At 39.4% G+C, this 19,855-nt stretch overlaps 1 protein-coding gene across 2 annotated transcripts in view; it reads right to left on the bottom strand.

Moving 5' to 3' along the window:
- Fam168a (family with sequence similarity 168 member A) overlaps positions 1-19,855 on the bottom strand; it is a 115,543-nt gene that overhangs the window by 50,128 nt on the left and 45,560 nt on the right. The window lies entirely within an intron of this gene.

The following is a 19,855-nucleotide window of genomic DNA, read 5'->3' as shown; positions in this document are numbered from 1 at the left end:
GAAAGAAATAAACTTGGAAAGCTGTGTGCAATAACTATCACCTGCATAAGAGCTCTGTTAATTACCTTAATGAAGGACATTCTCCATTCTGATTAATGGAAACACTGTCATTAAGCCCTATTAACCAGCTAATTTGTCTAACCATCTTGTTTAGAGAGTCATATCTTACACATAAGCTGACACATGTTTGAATATATCCAGATATATTACTTACACTCCATAAAAATCAAGCAATTCTCTCCTAACTATGTTTACGTGATAGATGGGCAATTTTTTAGGTCATTAACTTCTGCTGCACCCCAGGATAGGGAACAAGTTAAATGCTGAAGGCAGGCAGTGAACATCTGGTTGGATGACAGTGGCTCTGTGACTAATTTAGTCTGTCCAGGACTCTGGAATAAAAGGTGGAGAATTGATTGGTTCCCAAGGATAGGATGAGAGTACCATCAGATAGGCAAACAGGAAATGCCACTGGCAAATTTCATAATCTAGAACTTTCATAAATCTACCCAATGCAAAATCCTGGCAAACAATGCCAGAATTAACAGGGTCAATACACTCACCTACAAAACTTGAGGATGTATGTTAAGAGAAGGTATGTGTATTTTCAGCTTAACTGAGCAAAAAAGCATTTTCACAACCAGAGCTGAGAATTAATTTTGATGTTAAACTTACCTGCTAACTGTAAAGTGATATGCAGATATAAACAATGTGGGACAATGGCGCTGCTGTGCAGATAATAGAGATGACTGCTTGAACACTTTTCCCTAATTAGACCCTCTCCTTAACTAGTTCTCTGCCTAACAAGTCAGTGTTAAGACTGTTGAAACGCTGCCGTGGCTTGACTGTAGAATCCACTAAAAAGCATGTGTATGAAACTTAATGGCCACTGTAACAATAATAAAGAGGGATCTGTTCTCATGAACTGATAAATACTGTTATACTAGGAGAGGGTTCATCATAAAGGATAGATGTGGTTTCTTGTGTTCTTTCTCTTACCCTCTTGTTTGTTCTCCTGCTCTTCTGGCACAGCAAAAAGGCCTTTGCCAGACACCTGCACTTTTTACTGAAGTTCCCAACTCCAGACCCGTGATCACACAAATTTCTTCTTTTTATAAATTATCTGATCTATGGTACTATTACAGCAGCATGAAACAGACTAAAACATGTGCTGGGCAACACAACTGGCCCTACAAACATCTGCACATTCTCCTACTGAGAACACACCCTGTGCTGTTGATTGGACAAAATGTGAAATGCTTTCATAATCAAAAAAACTCATCAGCTGTGAAACAGATCTCCTGCTGCTCCAAAATGAGAGCCACAGACAGACATAGGAGCCCATGACATGGACATAACAACATCAATTCATTCCCAACCAGTAACTGACAGAGAAGACATCTGCCAGGGTCTAATTTTTGTAATAAGCCAAGTACGGTGATGCAAAGCTATAATCCCAACACTGAAAAAAAAAAGAAAGAATGAAAGAAAAGAAGAGAAGAGAAGAAAAGAGAAGAGAAAGGAAAAGAGCCATGGCAGAAGGTTGGCTGTGAGTACACAGTAACATTGTCTCAAAAGTAAACAAACAAAAAATTAAAATAAGACTACTATAGCCACTTCTGGGGAACTGCTGAGATCAGAGTTCCTAGCTTCCAAGGGATTATTCTTTGAAACAGAATCTGTATATTGCTCATTTTTCCAAGGACAGACTGAAAAACTATCAGCTAAAATCACAAGTTCTATTGTCAAGCAGATTCAGGTTCTACATACATATCAACCACAGGCAAGTGTTCTAGCCATTCTAAGCCTTGGTTTCCTCTAGTCTCAAAATGGAAAAGAATACTACATATAAGGTTGTTTGTTAGTTTGATTTTTTGAGACAGGATTTCTCTGTGTAACAGCCCTGACTTTCCTGGAACTCACTCTGTAGACCAGGCTGGTCTCCAACTCAAAAATCCACCTGGCTCTGGCTTCCAAGTACTGAAATTAAAGGCACGTGCCACCACTGTCCAGCAAAAAGTTTTTTGTTTTATTAAGGTAGAATTTTTTTTTGAGGTTGAATTTATACATAGTAAACTTTACTCTTTTTAGAAATATAGTTCTGAGCCTAAAAATGTATTCAATTATACAAATAACTACAATTCTATAATTCAGATATAAAAATATCTTATCACTTTCAACTATATCTTTTTGGCCAATATCCTGCCTTACACTCAGTTTCTGACAATAACACATCTATTTTTGTTGTTGTAAGAGTTTTCTTATACATTAGATATCTATATATACAATTCTTTATTAAATAGTTAACTGGCGTTGTTCTTATTTAAGATGAGAGTAAAAGTACTAAGAAACAAAAAAAAATCACAAAAGTTGACCAACTGTACATTTTTTTGAATATTCATCTTTTTCCAGATGGACAGTCTAAAATAGTCCTATCCAATATAACATTATGTACTGGCAGAAATATTTTTAAAATTTGTTTATTTATTGTGTGTAGTATGTGTGCCTGAATGAGTTTATGTGCACCATGTGAGTGTAGGTGCTCACAGAAGTCAGAGTATAGGATCCCCTGGAACTGGAACTACAATTGTGAGCTACCAGATGTGGGTGGTGGGAACAAAACCCAGGTCCTCTGAAAGAGCAGTAAGTGCTCAGAATTGCTAAGCCATCTCTGCAGCCCCAAGGTATCAACTAGGGATGTACTAAAAGGCAGAGTCTTTCATAGCATGCACAGGCTTTGGATTTGAGTTTTTGTTTCACATACCCTCCCACACCCCTGTACTGAGAGGGAGGAAGGGAAAGATCTTATACCTGTGTTGGCTATTAATCTCCTGAATACAGCTTGAGAGGATAAGAGAGTTTTAGTTTTATTCATTTATTAAATGTTGGCATTTATTCAGAATAGTATATTTTTTTCAGAAAAAAATTTATGCATATATTTTACAAAAGTAGCATTAGACCATACTTGAAAGGTTCCTTATATGTCTAAGTGTTTTCCGTTATGTCATTTTATATACTACAAATAAAAGATTTCAAGAGTTTGAATTAACTACATTTAGTTAAATGAACTGATTCCATTTTACAGATGAAAAATGAGCCTCAGAAAGGGCAAATTAACCATGCAAAACCATAAAACAGAGGATAGAATTCAGAATAGCACCCAAATCAAAGACTTAGGAGCTAAAAATATAAATCCCTTAGAAGCACTAGGAGGAAGATGGGGGAATGCACCTTCATAATCTTTGTTTGGCAATACTCTCCCAGATATGCTATAATAGCAAAGGAGGGGGGAATAAAGTAGATTTAAGCAAACAATTTTATTGTATTATTATTATTATTTTGATTTAAGAGGAACCCTTAGCCAGTGTGGTGGCATATCCCAGTAACTCAAGAAACTGAGGCAAGAATCTCAAGTTCCAGACTAGACTGGGCTACATATATAATATAGCCCTACATTCAAAACAACATAAAAGCCAGGCCTGGTGGTGCAGGGCTATAATCTCAGCTACTTGGGAGGCTGCAGAAAGGCATCTTTCAGAGTTCCTGCAAGTTGTGCAAAGAAGTCCTGAGTTGCCACAGGTGTGGAGGTGGGCTTGTTAGTGTACAACTGTCTCTGACTCTCCCACTTCTGTCAGCATCTCCTCCTTTATACTACTCTCTCTAAGTAATTTACCAACTTCAATTCAGAAAATGCAAATCACTAATTTGGTCTGTAGTGAATTCCTCAACTGGGGTGACTAGATGTGTAAGTCATGTCTCTCCAGAAAAAGTTTGTTCTACAAGTATGATGGCCATGTATGTCATTCCTGCACTCAGGAGGCAGGATTGGTAATTCAAGGTCAATCTGTATTGCAAAGTAAATTTGAAGCCAACCTGGGCCTTAGACACTAGATCTTGGTATGCTGGCAAGCCTATAGTTCCAGTCCTCAGGAAGAACCCAGAGAATTATGAGTTCAAGATCAGCCTAAACTACACAGTGAGACCCTGTCTGGAAGAAACAGAAGAATATTTTTTAAAAACTGACTATACTTATTACTATCTTGCCCCCCCATATATATATGGTTTTTTTTTTTTTTTTTTTTTTTTAAAGACAGTGTAACCCAGACTGGTGTCAAACTTGAAACAATCATTTTACTTCAACATCCCAATTGATAGTTTTTCTTAAACATAGGATAGACAAGCACATTAATCTTTTCAAAGGCCTTGGACATGATATGCAAAATCTTTGACATGGTATAAAAGAGCTGTTAGCTCTAACTTGAAGCTTAGAAAATTAAAACTTTAAGTTCTCAAAAAAGACCTGGTACCTAGTTTAAGCATCACTGCCTTAGAGTTGCTTTTATTTTTTTTTTAATTTTTGTGTGTGTGTGTGTGTGTGTGTGTGTGTGTGTGTGTGTGTGTGTGTGTGTATGACAATTCTCTCAGAGGCTATAAGAGGGCATTGAATTCCTAGAGGTGGCATTACAAGTCGTTGTGAGCTGCTTGAATTGGGTACTAGGAATTAAACTCTAGTCCTCTAAAAAAGCAGCTAGTATGATTAACCACTGAGCCATCTCTCCAGCCCATGACTTTCTTCCTTCATGCAAGTTTTCCAATATAAGCTTGACAGAAATACAGCAGTGAATAACAACAACAAAAATTCTTGTTTACATTCTAGTTGGAGCCAGACATTGGTGGCACTCACCTATAATCCCAGCACTTGGGAGGCAAAGGCAGGCAGATCTCTGTGAGTTTGAGGCCAGCCTGGTCTACGGAGCTAGTTCCAGGACAGGCTCCAAAGCAATACAGAAAAACCCTGTCTCAAAAAAACAAAACAAACAAAAATATCTGTTTGATTAAAGATGAGTGTTTGCCTGCATATATGTATGTATATGGATGTATGTGTGCCACATGCGTACTTGGAGTCCATAGACATCAGAAGATGACATCAGATCCCACGATACTGGAGTTGCAGCTGGTCATAAGCTACTATGTGGGCTCTGGGAACCAAAACTGGGTCCTCTGTAAAAGGAAGAGGTGCTCTCAACTAGAGCCATTTCTCAAACCCAAGTAATTAGTGTTAGGACCAGGCAGGGGAGATCAGCTTGGTGTGGGAAGGCACTATCCAACTGGCTGGCCAGGAAAAACAAATACAAAGTTGGAACAGAATTTTTTCTGTTGCCATGGACATCAGAACTCCAGGCCATCTGGCCTTTGTACACCAGAATTCAAGCCATCACCTCCCGAAAACCCTCAGGATATGCAAATGCAATGCTTCCTCTTTATACTGAGCTCTCTACTCAAATGTTACCTGATCAGAAATACCTTCTTCAACCACATCTAAAAATAACTTTTCCACAGGTAGTAATTCCTGTTTTACTTTTCCTAATGACACTTATCTTTGTTGGTTTTTTGCTACTATAACAGAATGCCTGAAACTGAGTCATGTATATTGGACAGAAACTTTCATAGGGAGTAAGACCCCACTGGGTGCTCATCATGGGCTCAAGAAGCACTGGTGAGCCCATCTGCAGAATGTGAGAGAGGACAGGACACAGGTGCTAACACTTTTCTCCTGATAAAGCTGGGTTTTAGTCCCAGAAGTCCACAACAAAGATGCTAAACATAATACAAGAAGGTAAAAACTTTTGAAATAGCCAATGTTTCTCCATGAAAATGATCAAAAAGGTGCTGGCAAGATAGCTCAGTGGGTAAAGGCAACTACACTAAGTCTGACACCCAGAGTCCAATCCCTAGAACTCACGTAGTGGAGGGAGAGAACCAACTCCCACCAGTTGTCCTCTGACCTTCAAGTTCATACCATGGCATGGTGCTTCCTAAAATAAATTAAATGTAATTTAAAAATTTAAATAAGCAAAGGGGGATGAATATGTAACTCACTGACAGTATTTGTCTAACATGTATAAGGCCCTGAATTTAATCCTGTGGGGAAGGGGATAATACAGTGAGACAATCCAGTTAGGTGGACCAGGCAGTGTCTGATCAGTTCAGCTGGATGAAATGCAATGGAAATACTCTGTAGACCTTCTGAGAAGGCTGATAAATTGAATAGCCATGGCTTAAGACATGTCTTTTCTGCCTTCTCCCCAGACACTTTCCTGCTGCCAAGAATGAGGCCATGATGACTGGAGTTCAGCAACCTTCTTTTCCTTGAGGTAACCTTGACAATAGATGCCGTGAGCTAAGAATAGCAAAAGGAGCTTTGATTTCATGGAACAACCATTTCAGCCCTGAACCTCACACTACTGTACTTCTTATGCATGAAAAAAATAAATTCTATACTTAAATTTTTTTTTAATTACATTTTATTTCTGGAGGGGAGAGACACATGTCACAGCATGAATGCAGAAGTCAGAGGAACACTTAACTCAGTGCTTTCTTTCCACCTTGTAGACTCTGAACCACCTCACTGGCCCCAAATCCTATACTTTTAAAATTAATTTATTTCCCGGGGTTTTTTGCATTTTTAAATTCCTCATTCATTTGTTTATTTTGTGTGGGGCTGCAGGTGCATGTATGTATATGTATGTGTATGTGGAGGTCAGAGAACAATTTGAGGGAGTCTGCCTCGTTCTCTCCACCATGTGGGCTCTTAGGACTGAACTCAAATTGTCAAGTTTGACAACAAGCACCTTTACCCTTTAATCATCTAGCTGGCTCCAAATCCAGTATTTTTAAGCCTTTTTTTTTTTTTTTTCAGATTTCTGTTTTATGTAGCTAAACCTAATCCTACTTAATAAGAGGAATACTACTTAATGAGAGGAAGAGAGAAATGTTTCAAAAGAATGTCATTTAATCTGGATGACAGGAATTCCACATGGATGATAGGAAAAGTTAAGACCGTCTGTGAAATTACACCAAAAGAGAACAGACATTCAGAGAATAAGAGTATATCTATAATGCACAGAACCTGAAGAAAATCACCACAAAAGATATTAACATTCAGCCAGGTAATGGTGGCACACACCTTTAATCCCAGCACTTGGGAGGCAGAGGCAGGCAGCTCTCTGTAGTTCGAGGCCAGCTTGGTTTACACAGAGTGGCAGGACAGGCTCCAAAGCTACACAGAGAAACCGTGTTGGAAAAAAGAAAGAAAGAAAGAAAGAAAGAAAGAAAGAAAGAAAGAAAGAAAGAAAGAAAGAAAGAAAGAAAGAAAATTAACATTCATGTCCCCATTTCTCAGTTGTGTTCACTCTGGTCTTAGAAGATCTGAAAGGTCAGGTTCAGCTTGGCTACATGACATTGTGGGCCCAGAGTTCTCAGAACTCACTGCAGCTATTATCCTGATTCTCTTCTCCCTGCAACACTTTACATACAGAGATCAAGTAACCGTATGTTTTTTTATATTTACTACTAAATTCTGAGGAAAAAAAAAAAAAAGCCTGGCATAAAATCGTATTTGTTAGGTCTGGAGAGATTCCAGAGATCCTGAGTTCAATTTCCAGCACCCACAAGGTGCTAAAAACCATCTTGATAGGATCTGATGCTCTCTTCTGGCATGCAGGCATACATGCAGAACACTCAAACATAAAATATAAATAGATAAATAAATAAAACATTTGTTGGGAGGAGGGACAAAGTGAATAAAAAGAAATCTTTTATTGGAATTTAACGGCCCAGTTTTATTTATTTGATTTTTTAATCACTGTTTTAGGCAGGGTTTTACTATGTAGTCTTGGCTAGCCTAGAACTCAGTTTTATAAATCAGGCTGGCCTTAAACTTACACATGTACCTGCCTCTGCCTCCCAAGTGGCAGGGTTACAGGTGTATGTCTTCACATGTAGCTTCAATTTCATTTTAGACATTAACCTTTTTCTTACTAAACTGAGGAAAACTCAGTTCCAGTAGTTTTTTTCCTTGATTCCATCATTATGAATCACTAAAGAAGCCCAGATTTAAAGTAACTATCTGTTTCTATTGTCTTGTCAAATATACTCAGACTACACATTAGGTTTCTGCATTTTAACTTTCATTTCAGAAAAATGCTCTCATTTAGAAGATGATATGGAGAATTCTGACTTCTAAGAATCTGCCAAAAGGATCTCAATATGGAAAGAACTTTTACAGTTAACAGAAACATTTTTTTCATGCAAAAACTCAACCACAGACTTTTGTGTCTGCCTATAAAGATGCTCATCTGCAAAATGTCAAATTCCAACCACCACAGTACTTAGTTCATTAAGATAACTTTAAAAAATGGCTTTTTAGCAAATCAAAACCACAACAAGGGGCTGAAAAGATGAAAAGATGCAAACATGTAGACCTGAATCTGACCCTAAAAACCAAATAAAAAGCTGGGCAAGTGCAGAGACAAGAGGATGACCAAGGCTTGCCGGCCACCCGTCTAGTTCCAGGTTCCATGAGGAAACCTGTCTTAAAAGAATAAAGGGAAGAGTGATAGATTAATAGATATATTTATGGTGTCCATACACACACATGGACATACGTATCTCTCTCTCAACCCCAAACACACAGGGGAGGGGGCCACAACTAATTGTTTATACAGCAAATACTTTTGCAAATGAGTAAAAGTGGGTTTTTGGCCTTTTAAAAAGTGTAAACAGATTCTACAGAGCCTCTCTAAATACAGAATTAATTATTCATTAGAACAAGACAGACTGGCAAGATGCCTCAGCAGGTAAAGACACTGCTGCCAAACCTGACAAGCTGAATTTGATCTCAAGAACCATATGGGGTAAGGAGAAAATCAGTTCCTAAAAGTTGCCCTCTGACCTTCACACAAGCATCATAGTGTGCACATTCACATATTAAGTAAATAAATACAAAAAAATGTAAATGGCACAGAAGTACTTAGGATTTACTATGTGCTAATTCTTTTGTTTTAAGAGTTCATCTTTTATTGGGGAAACATGTATATAAGTAAGATTTGTTATAATACAGTTTCTGCACAGTGTTTGTAACTCAGATGTCATTTTCCTTGGTGGAAGGATCAAGAAAAGCCTCCATCATGTAGCATTTTGAGTTTGTAAGGCAAATATAAGAGTTAATAATGAACTGTGGTGGAATGGGAAGGGTCGGTCGATTGGGGGCATGAGAGCATGGGAAGAGAGAACTGGGATTGATATGTAACATAAGAGAGTTTCTAATTTAAATAACATTTATTTTAAAAAGGAGATAAGATAGGGGGCTGGAGAGATGGCTCAGTAGTTAAGAGCACTAACTGCTCTTCCAGAGGACCCAGGTTCAATTCCCAGCACCACATGGCACTCACAACTGTCTGTAACTCCAGCTCCAGGGCACTCAACACCCATGGCAAAACACCAATGCACATAAAATAGAAATTAAAAAAAGAAGAAGAATGATCCTTTTGCAGGTAACTTACAAAGAGTTCATTTGTTTAAGCCCCCATACTGTAAAACCTAAGTACTCAAATATATAGCATACTGTTTTGTAACTCAGACATATGCATAAATTATCAATTGAGTGAACAAAAAAGTAAATGATGGCTGGGCATTGGTGGCACATGCCTTTAGTCCCAGTACTCAGGAGGCAGAGACAGCCAGATCTCTGTGAATTTGAGGCCAGCCTGGTCTACAGAGCTAGTTCCAGGACAGGCTCCAAAGCTATACAGAGAACCCCTGTCTCGAAAAACCAAGCCAAACCAAAACAAAAAAGTGAATGATGGACCATCTGAACCTTAAACCAAGTTTTGCTCTAGTCACTAGGTAACCCAGAGTTGAATTTGCTTCTAATCCTCAGTAATGGTCACAAATAGGTACTAAATTTACCTTGGCTTCATTTACTATGTCATCTTTGTTTTCTCTTCACTGCTATTTATCTTAAGATACTATTATGTATTTCTGTTAGACAGGGCCTCTTCATATTGTCCACGTTGGCCTTAAACTCATGATTCCCCTGCCATTGCCTCCTAAGTAACTAACATTTCAGACATGTGCCACCACACCCAAGTTTTCATGCTTGTTTGATAGGGTAACACTATTCACTTATTTATTATCAGATCTCACTATTTGGCCCAGGCCTTTAAAAACTCAGGATTTTCCTCCTGTGGCCTACACAGTGCTTATGGTAGGTATGTGCTACCACACCTGACTACCTGGAATAGCTTAGGCAGTTTATTATTGTTGGCATGTGTATACATATACAATGTGTCTGCCTGTATGCTCTTACATAGGGCACATATCTATGTGCATGCAAATGAAGGCCAAAAATTGACAATCTGAGATTTAGATCATGTTCCACTTTATTTATTAAAGCATGGTCTCTCCACTGTCAGACCATTTATGGAATCCATTCCATCTCACCAGGAGTTCAGAGAACTCAAAGCATTTCTACTGTCCTTAAGACTTTTCGTTTACCAGCTACAAGATGCCTGGGCCTCGGTGGTGAATGGCTCTTATCTAAATAACAATAGGCTTGGGCCCAGACAGCTTTACACTCATTCTGAAGGCAGAGAGTATCTACAGCTATGGAGTGCTTTCGGGATTAGGGGAAGTAATTGCTGTTTGCCCTTTACACATGATAACAGAAGTCCTCTACCATTGATCCCTCCTTTGGTTGATTACTTAAATTTAGAGGTATACACTAAATGGGACATTCAGTATAGACTGAATCTGCTCCCCCGACGACGATTATCCTGTCTCTCAATTCTATTAGATAGCCTTTTCCTCATTCACACTCCCTGACTCAGGAGCAGACCCAGGGCTAATCGACTAGTTCCGATTGCAGACCTACAAACTCCAGCCCGCAACACTCCATGATCCCAGGGCTCACCAATTCTGAGTAGTTCAGTTAATCACTGTGGTAGTTTGAATGTAATTGGCCCCCATAAGTCATATGGAGTGGCACTATTAGGAGATGTGGCTTGTTGAAGGAAGTACGTCGTCATTTGGGGGAAGGGGCTCTGAGGTCTCCTCTGCTCTAGCTTCAAGATGTAACAGCATTTTCTCCAGCACCATATCTGCCAGTGCACAGCCATGCTCACCACCATAATAATCATGGACTAAACCTCTGAAACTGTAAACTGCCATGCCATCTCTGCCTCCCCATGAAGACCAGCTTTTCTTGTTTGTTTGGTTTGGTTTTCAAGACATGGCTTCTCTGTATAGCCCTTGCTGTCCTGGAACTTACTATGTAGACTAGGCTGGCTTTGAACTCACAGAGATCTGCCTGCCTCTGCCTCCCAAGTGCTAGGATTAAAGGTCTGTGCCACCATTTCCAGGCTATGATGGCCCAGCTATATAACATAGGCTATAAAGAACCCTAACTCCAGACCTCATGCTTGCATAACTAGCATTTTATCTACTAAGCCATCTCATCAGCCCAGAGGAAGTGTATGTAAAAAGTTAATTCCTTTCAAGAAAAAACGATACAAATATAAAATGTAACCACCACTGCCCAGCGGGCCATTAGGCTTTTGAAGCAAGCACTTCACCTGCTGATCCCTCTCTCCAGAAAACTTCTTTGCTTTTTCTAGGATTTATACTGATAGTTTAAAATGAAACCAAACCTCACAAACAAGCCAACAGTAAAGACCTCTTATTTTGCCCCTGAACGCTAATAAAAGAGAGGAGGTTTCTGCTGGAGGAACCATACTACTTCATACAAACTCTATTCTTCAAAGGCCACCTTCTTTTGAGCCTCCACAATGTATGGCCGTGGTGGTTCTGACCGTGTTGGTCTATACACATACCACTGTTCCTGACCTAACAATATCTCTTTTTCTTTTTTCTAATTTACCTATTACACAAATGCATGTGTTGGAGGAAAATGCTCATTTTTTACAAAATTACCTGAGTAAAGGTGACCAAAGCTGAGTAGTACTGAACTACTCAAAACACTAGGAAATTTGCTTGTTTTATGTTTGTTTGTTTGTTTGTTCATGGACTTTTTAATGATAAAATATGCAACCATTTTATTTTATTGAGGCCTTGCCATGTAACCGATTGTCCTCAAACTCAGTCTTCCTGCTCAGCTTCCTGAAGCATATGGCACCACACTCAGTCAGTTAAATTAATGCATGGCTCAGAAGGACTGGGAATGTAGCTCTGCAGCAGAGCCCTTGCCTAGCATGCATAAGGCCCTGAATTGGATCCCCAACACAAAAAAGGATAGAAAAAAACCAGTTCAGTAGCATTAAATATATTCATTTCCAAAAGTCATCTTGGCAACATGACTCCACCCGACAGGGTTTCTCTGAGCTTTGGAGCCTGTCCTGTAACTAGTTCTTGTAGACATGACTTTTTAAACCCATTAAATACTTAACTTTCCATCACCCCCTCTTTACCTAGTCCCAGGCAACTACAATTCAACTTTCTGTTTGTATGAATTAGGCTATTGTAGTAATGTTATACAAGAATCATATATTACATATCCATATGTGATATTTATCCTTATGTGACCAGCTTACTTTATTACATCTCCATGGTTTACCCATGTTGTAGCACAAAAAATTTAAGCTAGGGGGTTGAGACAGGATCTTGATGTTCTCAGCTAAAACACTGGTTTTAATACCTATCAGACTTGTATTTTCTAGTGAAGATGATCATAAATTATAAAGCTGACCATTATTTATTAACTTTCAAGATAAAATAAAAGCTCACTGCAAGATTTTTTTCCCTTCTAGGATCCTTGAGAATTCTAGATTGATTTGGCAAATGCAACAGTACTTGTAAACATTTAGATAGAACATGCTGCTATTATAAAAATAAATTACATGCTCATTAGGAAGCAAAATGACCCTCAATAAAAAAGATGTAGGGCTTGGTGGTGGTGACGCCCACCTTTCTTTAATCTTGGCACTGAGAAGGCACAGGCAGGCAGATCTCTGTGAGTTCACAGCCAGCCTGGTCTACAGAGTGAGTTCCAGGACAGCCATGGCTACACAGGGAAATCCAGTCTCAAAAAACAAGATAACTAAGTTGCTAAAATAATCTTAAAAGGTTAGATTTTTAAAATATGGTGTGTATACACATGTACATGTGCCTACACACAGCAGAATATTTATTCAGCCTTTAAAAAAAAAGAAGAAGAAGAAGAACTCAGGGTTAGAGAGATGGCTCAGCAGTTAAGAGCACATGTACTACTCTTTCAGAGGACCAGAACCCACTTGGTGCTCACAACCACCTATAATTCCAATTCTGAAAGAGGACCCAACTCCCTCTTCTGACTTCTGTGGGAACCAGGCATGAACATGGTACCCTGACACGCATGTAAGCATAAAATAAACTTAAAAAAAAAAGACACTTGTTAAAGGGTATAATGTCTATGAGCTTGATCCTCCTGTTTTTGACTCTTAAGTACTGTGATTGTGGTCAAGAGCCTTATACCCAGATTTTGGAATCAGAATTTTAAAAGGCAAAATCTTTCTGATAACTCTGAATCCACTGGGCTTAAATAATATAAGTTCAAACTTTATTTTGATGCCCAGCACCCTGCAAGACTCAAAGTATCTCTCTCTTCTTTCCACTTTCTACTCTTTAGGCCTCACACAATTTGTTCTCTGGCTGGCCTGCCCCAAGGGAGGAAGGGGAGAAGTGTTTGCTATAGCAGATAAACCTGCATCTATGCTGTCCAAGAGAAAGAAGCACTATTTCCTACATGTAATTACTGAGTGTCTGAAATGTAGCTATCCGCTACTATATTGAAGAGCATATGATTAGAGCACTGGTTAGGCTCCTAAAGAAAAGGGAAATAAAACCAAAAACTCCATGTAACCTTTTTCTCACATGATACAGATGTGTGTTCATTCCCTTAACAAATATTTATTGCTTAAGATGGGCCAGGAACGCAAAACAAACATCCTTGATCTTAGAAGCTTATGTTGGTGGTAGGGTATTAAAATATATTCAGTAGGGAATGTGTAAAGTCCAAAGTGAAAAAGCTACACAGCTTTTGTTCTGAATGGCTATCTTAATTGTAGACAAGTTCATTGAGTTGTATTTGGGTCTGGCTAAGTTCAGTGTGTAAAATTTTTAATTTGTAGTGGTTTTTTATAATAAAGTTCTAAATTTTAAAATTGGAGGGACAAAAAGAAGCAGCTTATATTCGAATGAAACGGAATAGTGTAATACTTAAGAGTATTATTAAGTCAGAAAGCTCAGGTTCATGTTCTAGCTCTCCTGATAACCACCTAATCTTACTGTTTTTATAAAGTCAGCTTGTCTTGGGTATTTCAGTGTAGTAAAAGAAAGAAAGAAAGAAAGAAAGAAAGAAAGAAAGAAAGGAAGGAAGGAAGGAAGGAAGGAAGGAAGGAAGGAAGGAAGGAAGGAAGATTAATACCATGCCTCAGTTTGTCTGTAAAACATAACTTGATTTTGCAAGTACAAAGATCACAGCATGCACTATCAGGCCTGGCGATAATCACAACTTACTTGATTTTTTTGAGACAAGACTCTCATTAAGTAGTCAGGCTGAAACTGAGCATTCCACCTATGCTAGGATTTAAGGCAGAGCCAACATAACTAGAAGAATCACAGTTTCTAAGAGTACCTCTTCAAATACCCTTACGTGGTTGTTGTTATGACCAACACCATTGTATTCTCAGAGGAGAACTGAGGCTCAGATTAAAGGAAACATCTAAGGTTACACTGCTATAATTACAACTGACTGAAGTATTGGGGAGATGGTTTAGTGGTTAAGAGCAATGGCTGCTCTTCCAGAGGATCAAGGTTCAATTCCCAGCACCCACATGCTAGCTCATAATTGTCTGTAACTCCAGCCACAGAGAGCTGATAACCTCTTCTGGCCTCTGCAGGCACCAGGCACACATGCATGCAGGTAAAACATCCATACACATAAAAATAAATTAATTTGTTTTAAAAAAGTTTCACTGATCTTAGAGTAAAATCCATTACAGGATCTTGTTTAAAAGCAATTCCTCCCTGCAGTGAAAAACCAAGAGCCTCTTTGCATTTAAGCTTCCCTTCTTAACAATGAGATCTAAGTTCACTATGACTCTAGAAGCTGAGTTAATGGGTTAACTTAAAGAGTTCAACATATAGGCCATTAGCCCATCTGACCACTTCCACATGTACTGTTACCCTCCACTCACTAAATAGTTTTACTCCAAGACCTCTACAGGTTGAGCACTGAACACAGGTATTTATCAAAGTCAACAAGTCTCAAACACCAGGAAGGATAAATAAATTATACATCATAAATGAAGGCCACTGCTTCCAACCAAGCCTTTGAGGAGAAAAGCTCTGCTAAAGGTGAGCTGTGGGGCAACCATGATCAAAAGTTAAGCTTCAATCTACTGAACTGTTGTGATTAATGTTAGTACATGGGATCTAAACAATAAGGAAAAAGGAAAAACAAAACCTCCATGTCTTAGTTTAAGCTACTATTGCTATGATGAAAAACCACAACCAAAAGCAAATTGGGGAAGAAAGCATTTATTTGTCTTATACTTCCATAGCACTGTTCATCAACGAAGGAAGTCAAGCAGGGCGGGAACTTCGAGGCAGGACCTGATGCAGAGGCCAGGAAGGAGAGCTGCATACTGGCTTGCTCTTCATGGCTTACTCAGCCTGCAAAGAGGTGTCCCTGCCTGAAATGAGCAGGGCCTTCCCACATCAATTACTAATTAAGAAAATGCCCCATAGGCCTGCATACTGCCCAATCTTATAGAGGCATTTACCTAATTGAGGCTCCTCTCTGATGACTTCAGCCTGTGTCAAGTTGACATAAAACTAACCAGAACATTTCATATTCTCACTTATCTTTAAATAAGTTAGTGATTGGAAATACTTTTAAAAACATTTCCCCTGTATACCAGATGTAGTGATACACATCTTTAATTCTAGCACCCAGGAGTCAGAGGTAGGCACATCTCTGTGAATTTGAGGCCAAACTTGTCTACTTAGCAAGTTCTGGGGTCGGCCAGAGCTACATAGTGAAACACTGCCTCAAAGAAAACCAAACCAACCAACCACAAACTTCTTGGTGCTACCTTGCTGAAAAAGTCATCACAGTTTTCCAGGCCCCAGTTCCTGAGTTAGAAGCCACTAGACTAGTTATCCTCTAAAGTCTCTTCCATAGCATACTATTATAATAACGAAATTGTACCCCTACACCTTCCCACTTGGGTGCCAACCTCACTCACTCAGTAGGGACTGGGTGAGTCCAAATAGTCAACTAAACACTGGAAATACATCAAGTGCCAGACTTGTGAAATTTTTCATATAGATTGCTTTCTTGCCACACATACAAACATATCCAATAACAAAACTCGATGTCAAGATTCTTTGGTTGTATACCCCACCCCAACCTGGCCCAAACACATTGAAAACCATGTGCAGTGGTACATGTCTACAATCTAGCTAGCACTTGAGAGGCTGAGACAGGATTGCAGTGAGTTTAAGGACAGCCGTCCACAGGAACCCTGAAATCCTGTATTTAATGGGGGGATGGGGAGAAGGCCTGGCTTGGGAGGTGCATGCCTTTAACCCCAGCACTTGGGAGGCAGAGGCAGGCAGATTTCTGGGAATTCACAGCCAGCCTGATCTACAGAGCAAGTTCCAGGACAACCAAAGCTGCATAAAGAAACCCTGTCTCAAAACAAAACAAAACATGAACTCTTTATCTAGAAAAGATAAAATAGGAAAAAAAAAAATTCAAAAATGTAGATGGACTTTTCTTTGGGCAGTCAGCTCACAAATAATGACACAGAGACTCATTACTAATTATGAAAGGTTGGCCTTAGGCATGTCTCACCAGCTCTTATAATTTAAATTAACTTGATTTTATTAATCTACATTTTACCATGCAAGCTTTTTACCTTTTTTTTTTTTTTTTTCATTCTGTATGTCCAACTCCCTCCATGTCTCATTCTTTTCTCTCTCATGCCTCGATTCTTCTCTTTCTTGCTTGCTTTCCTGGAAAATCCTGCCTATACCTCCTGCCTAGCTATTGGCTGTTTAGCTTTTTATTACACCAATCACAGCAATACATTTCCACATACTGTACAAATATCCCATAACACAAAAAGCCATATTATTAATAGGAACTGCTTCATATGCTGATAAGCCACAAGTACAGCCACTGATATAACTGTCTCTGTGCAATATAACCAATGTGTATGCAAGTGTCCAAAAAAGGCTAACCTATACCCTATAATCAGAAATGGAAGAACACTGAATAATCCAGACCAATGTCATTATTGTGTAGATACAGGAATGAGGGACTTGAGTAGGCAAGAAACTTATCCGTGCTCATAAACAAATCAAAGGGCAGAGTTAAGATCAGACCTCAGGAGCAGGATGACTACAGACTTAAGTATTAAGTGTGTAGGAAGGAAATCTGTGAAAAAATTTTATCATTTGGGAACAAATACCTGGAAATGGCTAAGAACACCCACATTTATGCTACTTTACAGGCTTATGTTCGGAACACCCAGTCCCAGCTTGTGATTTTAGTTTGAAGCCTGTGGAGCTTTCAGGAGGAAGGACCTGCCAGAGGAAGTATGTCACAAGGAACAGGTCTTTGAAGATGATCTCCACCTCCAGTCCCAGACTGCATCCTCTTCTCCCTGTCAGTGCCAGGTGAACAGCACTGTCTCACAATCCTGTTGCCGTGGGGCCTCTGGGCCACTATTGCCACCAGGCTTTCTTTGTTGCTGATAATGCACTGATAAAATAAATACAATGAATGAGTAAACAAATCTCCCTCCCTTAAATTGCTTGCCGAATATTCCATCACAACAGGAAAGGTGGCTAACAGCCACTAACTGTAAGTAGAAGACCCTTTCTATGTAAGCATCCCTCCCATCTACCACCACTGCCTGGCCAAATGCTTCCAAATGTTTTACCTCAAGAAACTGGACAACAAGCTGAAGCAATGGTTCAGAGGCTAAGAACATATATTACTCTTGCAGAGGAGCCAGGGTTGATTCCCAGTACCAGGACTCACATTGGGGGACTAACAACTGCCTGTAACTACAGTTCCAGGGGATCAGATGCCCTGTAGGTACCTGTGCTCATAAGTACATACCCAAATGGACACAGAGAATTAAAATTAAAAGTGAAAACTCACTATGCAGCTTTGACTGTCTTAAAACTCACCAGGCCTTGAACTCATGGATTTAACCAGCCTCTGCCTTCCCAGTAATAAAACTAAAGGTGTGTGTCATCACACCCAGAATCTTTAAGAAAGAAAGAAAGAAAGAAAGAAAGAAAGAAAGAAAGAAAGAAAGGAAGGAAGGAAGGAAGAAAGAAAGAAGAAAACCATGATCAGTCATGGACCTCTGGAACCATTTAAAAATACCAAAGCTACATATTATATTCATCAAAACAAGATATCTAGAACAATGCCCCAGTTTGGGGCGGGGGGTGTTATTGCTCTCTGTTTTTAAGGATTTCCACAACTCAACTGTGTAGAATGAATACATGTGCAGTATAATAAATGGAAATGACTTGCGCTCTATCATTCCTTGCCAAAACCCTCATCCTAGTCTAGGTAAGCTCTTTCAACTGAGCAGCTCACACCCAGGTAAGAATAGATTTAACAGTGGAAGAGCCCAATAATTTAGGTTCTCTAAGGGACAAAAGTTACACACCATGTGCCTCTTTTCACAAAGAGCTTATGATCTTATATGAGTAGGAAAAGGTGGTTCAGCAGTCTGATGAGTCACAGCAGGGTCCTAGTCTCTCTTTGACAACAGAGCCTGATAGATCTAGATAAGCACTTTCTCTTTACTGGGCCTCAATTTTCTTCCTATATAAAATTAGTCAGGAACCTATAAAGATCCTCTCAGCTATGACTGTGGAAAAATAACCATAGCACCACAAGACCATTTATGAAGCCAGTCAAAAGCTTGGTAAAGTATTCAATGGAACCAGAAAAAAAGCTACAGGAGTCAATGGAAGCTACTCGGTGACCAGCACATCCAATGTAGCTTCACAGGGGAGCTGGGAAAACTGAAGCCAGGAGCCTCCTGGCTCACAAAAGGAGAGCTACCAGTGAGGAGCCTGGATAAAAACCAGCTAAGGCTACATCTTAGGTCTCCTCTGTCCTTAGGTTTTGGTATTCTGCTCTTGTTTCTGAGATATGGTTGCCAGGGACAAGGAGGAGGGCAAAACAAGGAGTGAGTGTTAATAGGTACAAGATTTCTTTTGGAGGTGGTTAAAATGTTCTAATGTGCAAGCAAAAGGACTTCAATCCTCAGCAAACACATGGAAAGCTAAATGTGGTAGTAAATACCTGTAACCCCAGAACTAGGAAGGTAGAGACAGGAGATCCCTAAAGCACCACCAGGGCAATATGCACAGTGATCTGGGCCCTCCCACATCAATCATCAATTAAGAAAATAAACCACAGACTGCCCAGAGGCCAATCTAGTGGGGTATTTTTCAAATTAGAATTCCCTCTTCTAAAATGACTCTAGCTTGTATGATATGAACATAAAACTAGTCAGCACAGGCACTGAGAATGCCATTATGCACTACTCAACCATTAACCCTGTCCTCACAGACTTTAGAAGTGTGGGTGAGACACACTTCCATTCTCTGTCATTGTACTTATAACAAATGCTCATATGGAAGTCTGTTCAAGAACTGTTAAAGTGAAAAAAGGCCAGTCCAAACAGCAACGCGTACAGCAGCCATAACCAAGGAACAGGTATAGCAGTGAGAGGAGGAAAGACAAGCAAGTGGCCATTTTAGGGGGAAAACAACAAAGACAAAGGCACTAAAGCAGAAAAGAGCTCAACAGGAACTCAAAAACTAAGAGACACGAGTGTGGCTGGGACCGAATGGACAGAGGGGAGGGTGGCACAGGGTTCAACTAGGGCACACATTTTAGAAGCAATACTGTCAGTCAATCACAAACAAGTAAGTAGAGTACATCAGCAGATTTGCTTCTTAAAGTTACAACTTA

The sequence above is a fragment of the Phodopus roborovskii genome, unplaced genomic scaffold, assembly GCF_943737965.1.
Source record: "Phodopus roborovskii unplaced genomic scaffold, PHOROB, whole genome shotgun sequence".
Taxonomy (NCBI): Eukaryota; Metazoa; Chordata; class Mammalia; order Rodentia; family Cricetidae; genus Phodopus; species Phodopus roborovskii.
The sequence above is the reverse complement of the archived record's forward strand: the minus strand, read 5'-3'. Positions and strand labels throughout refer to the sequence as shown.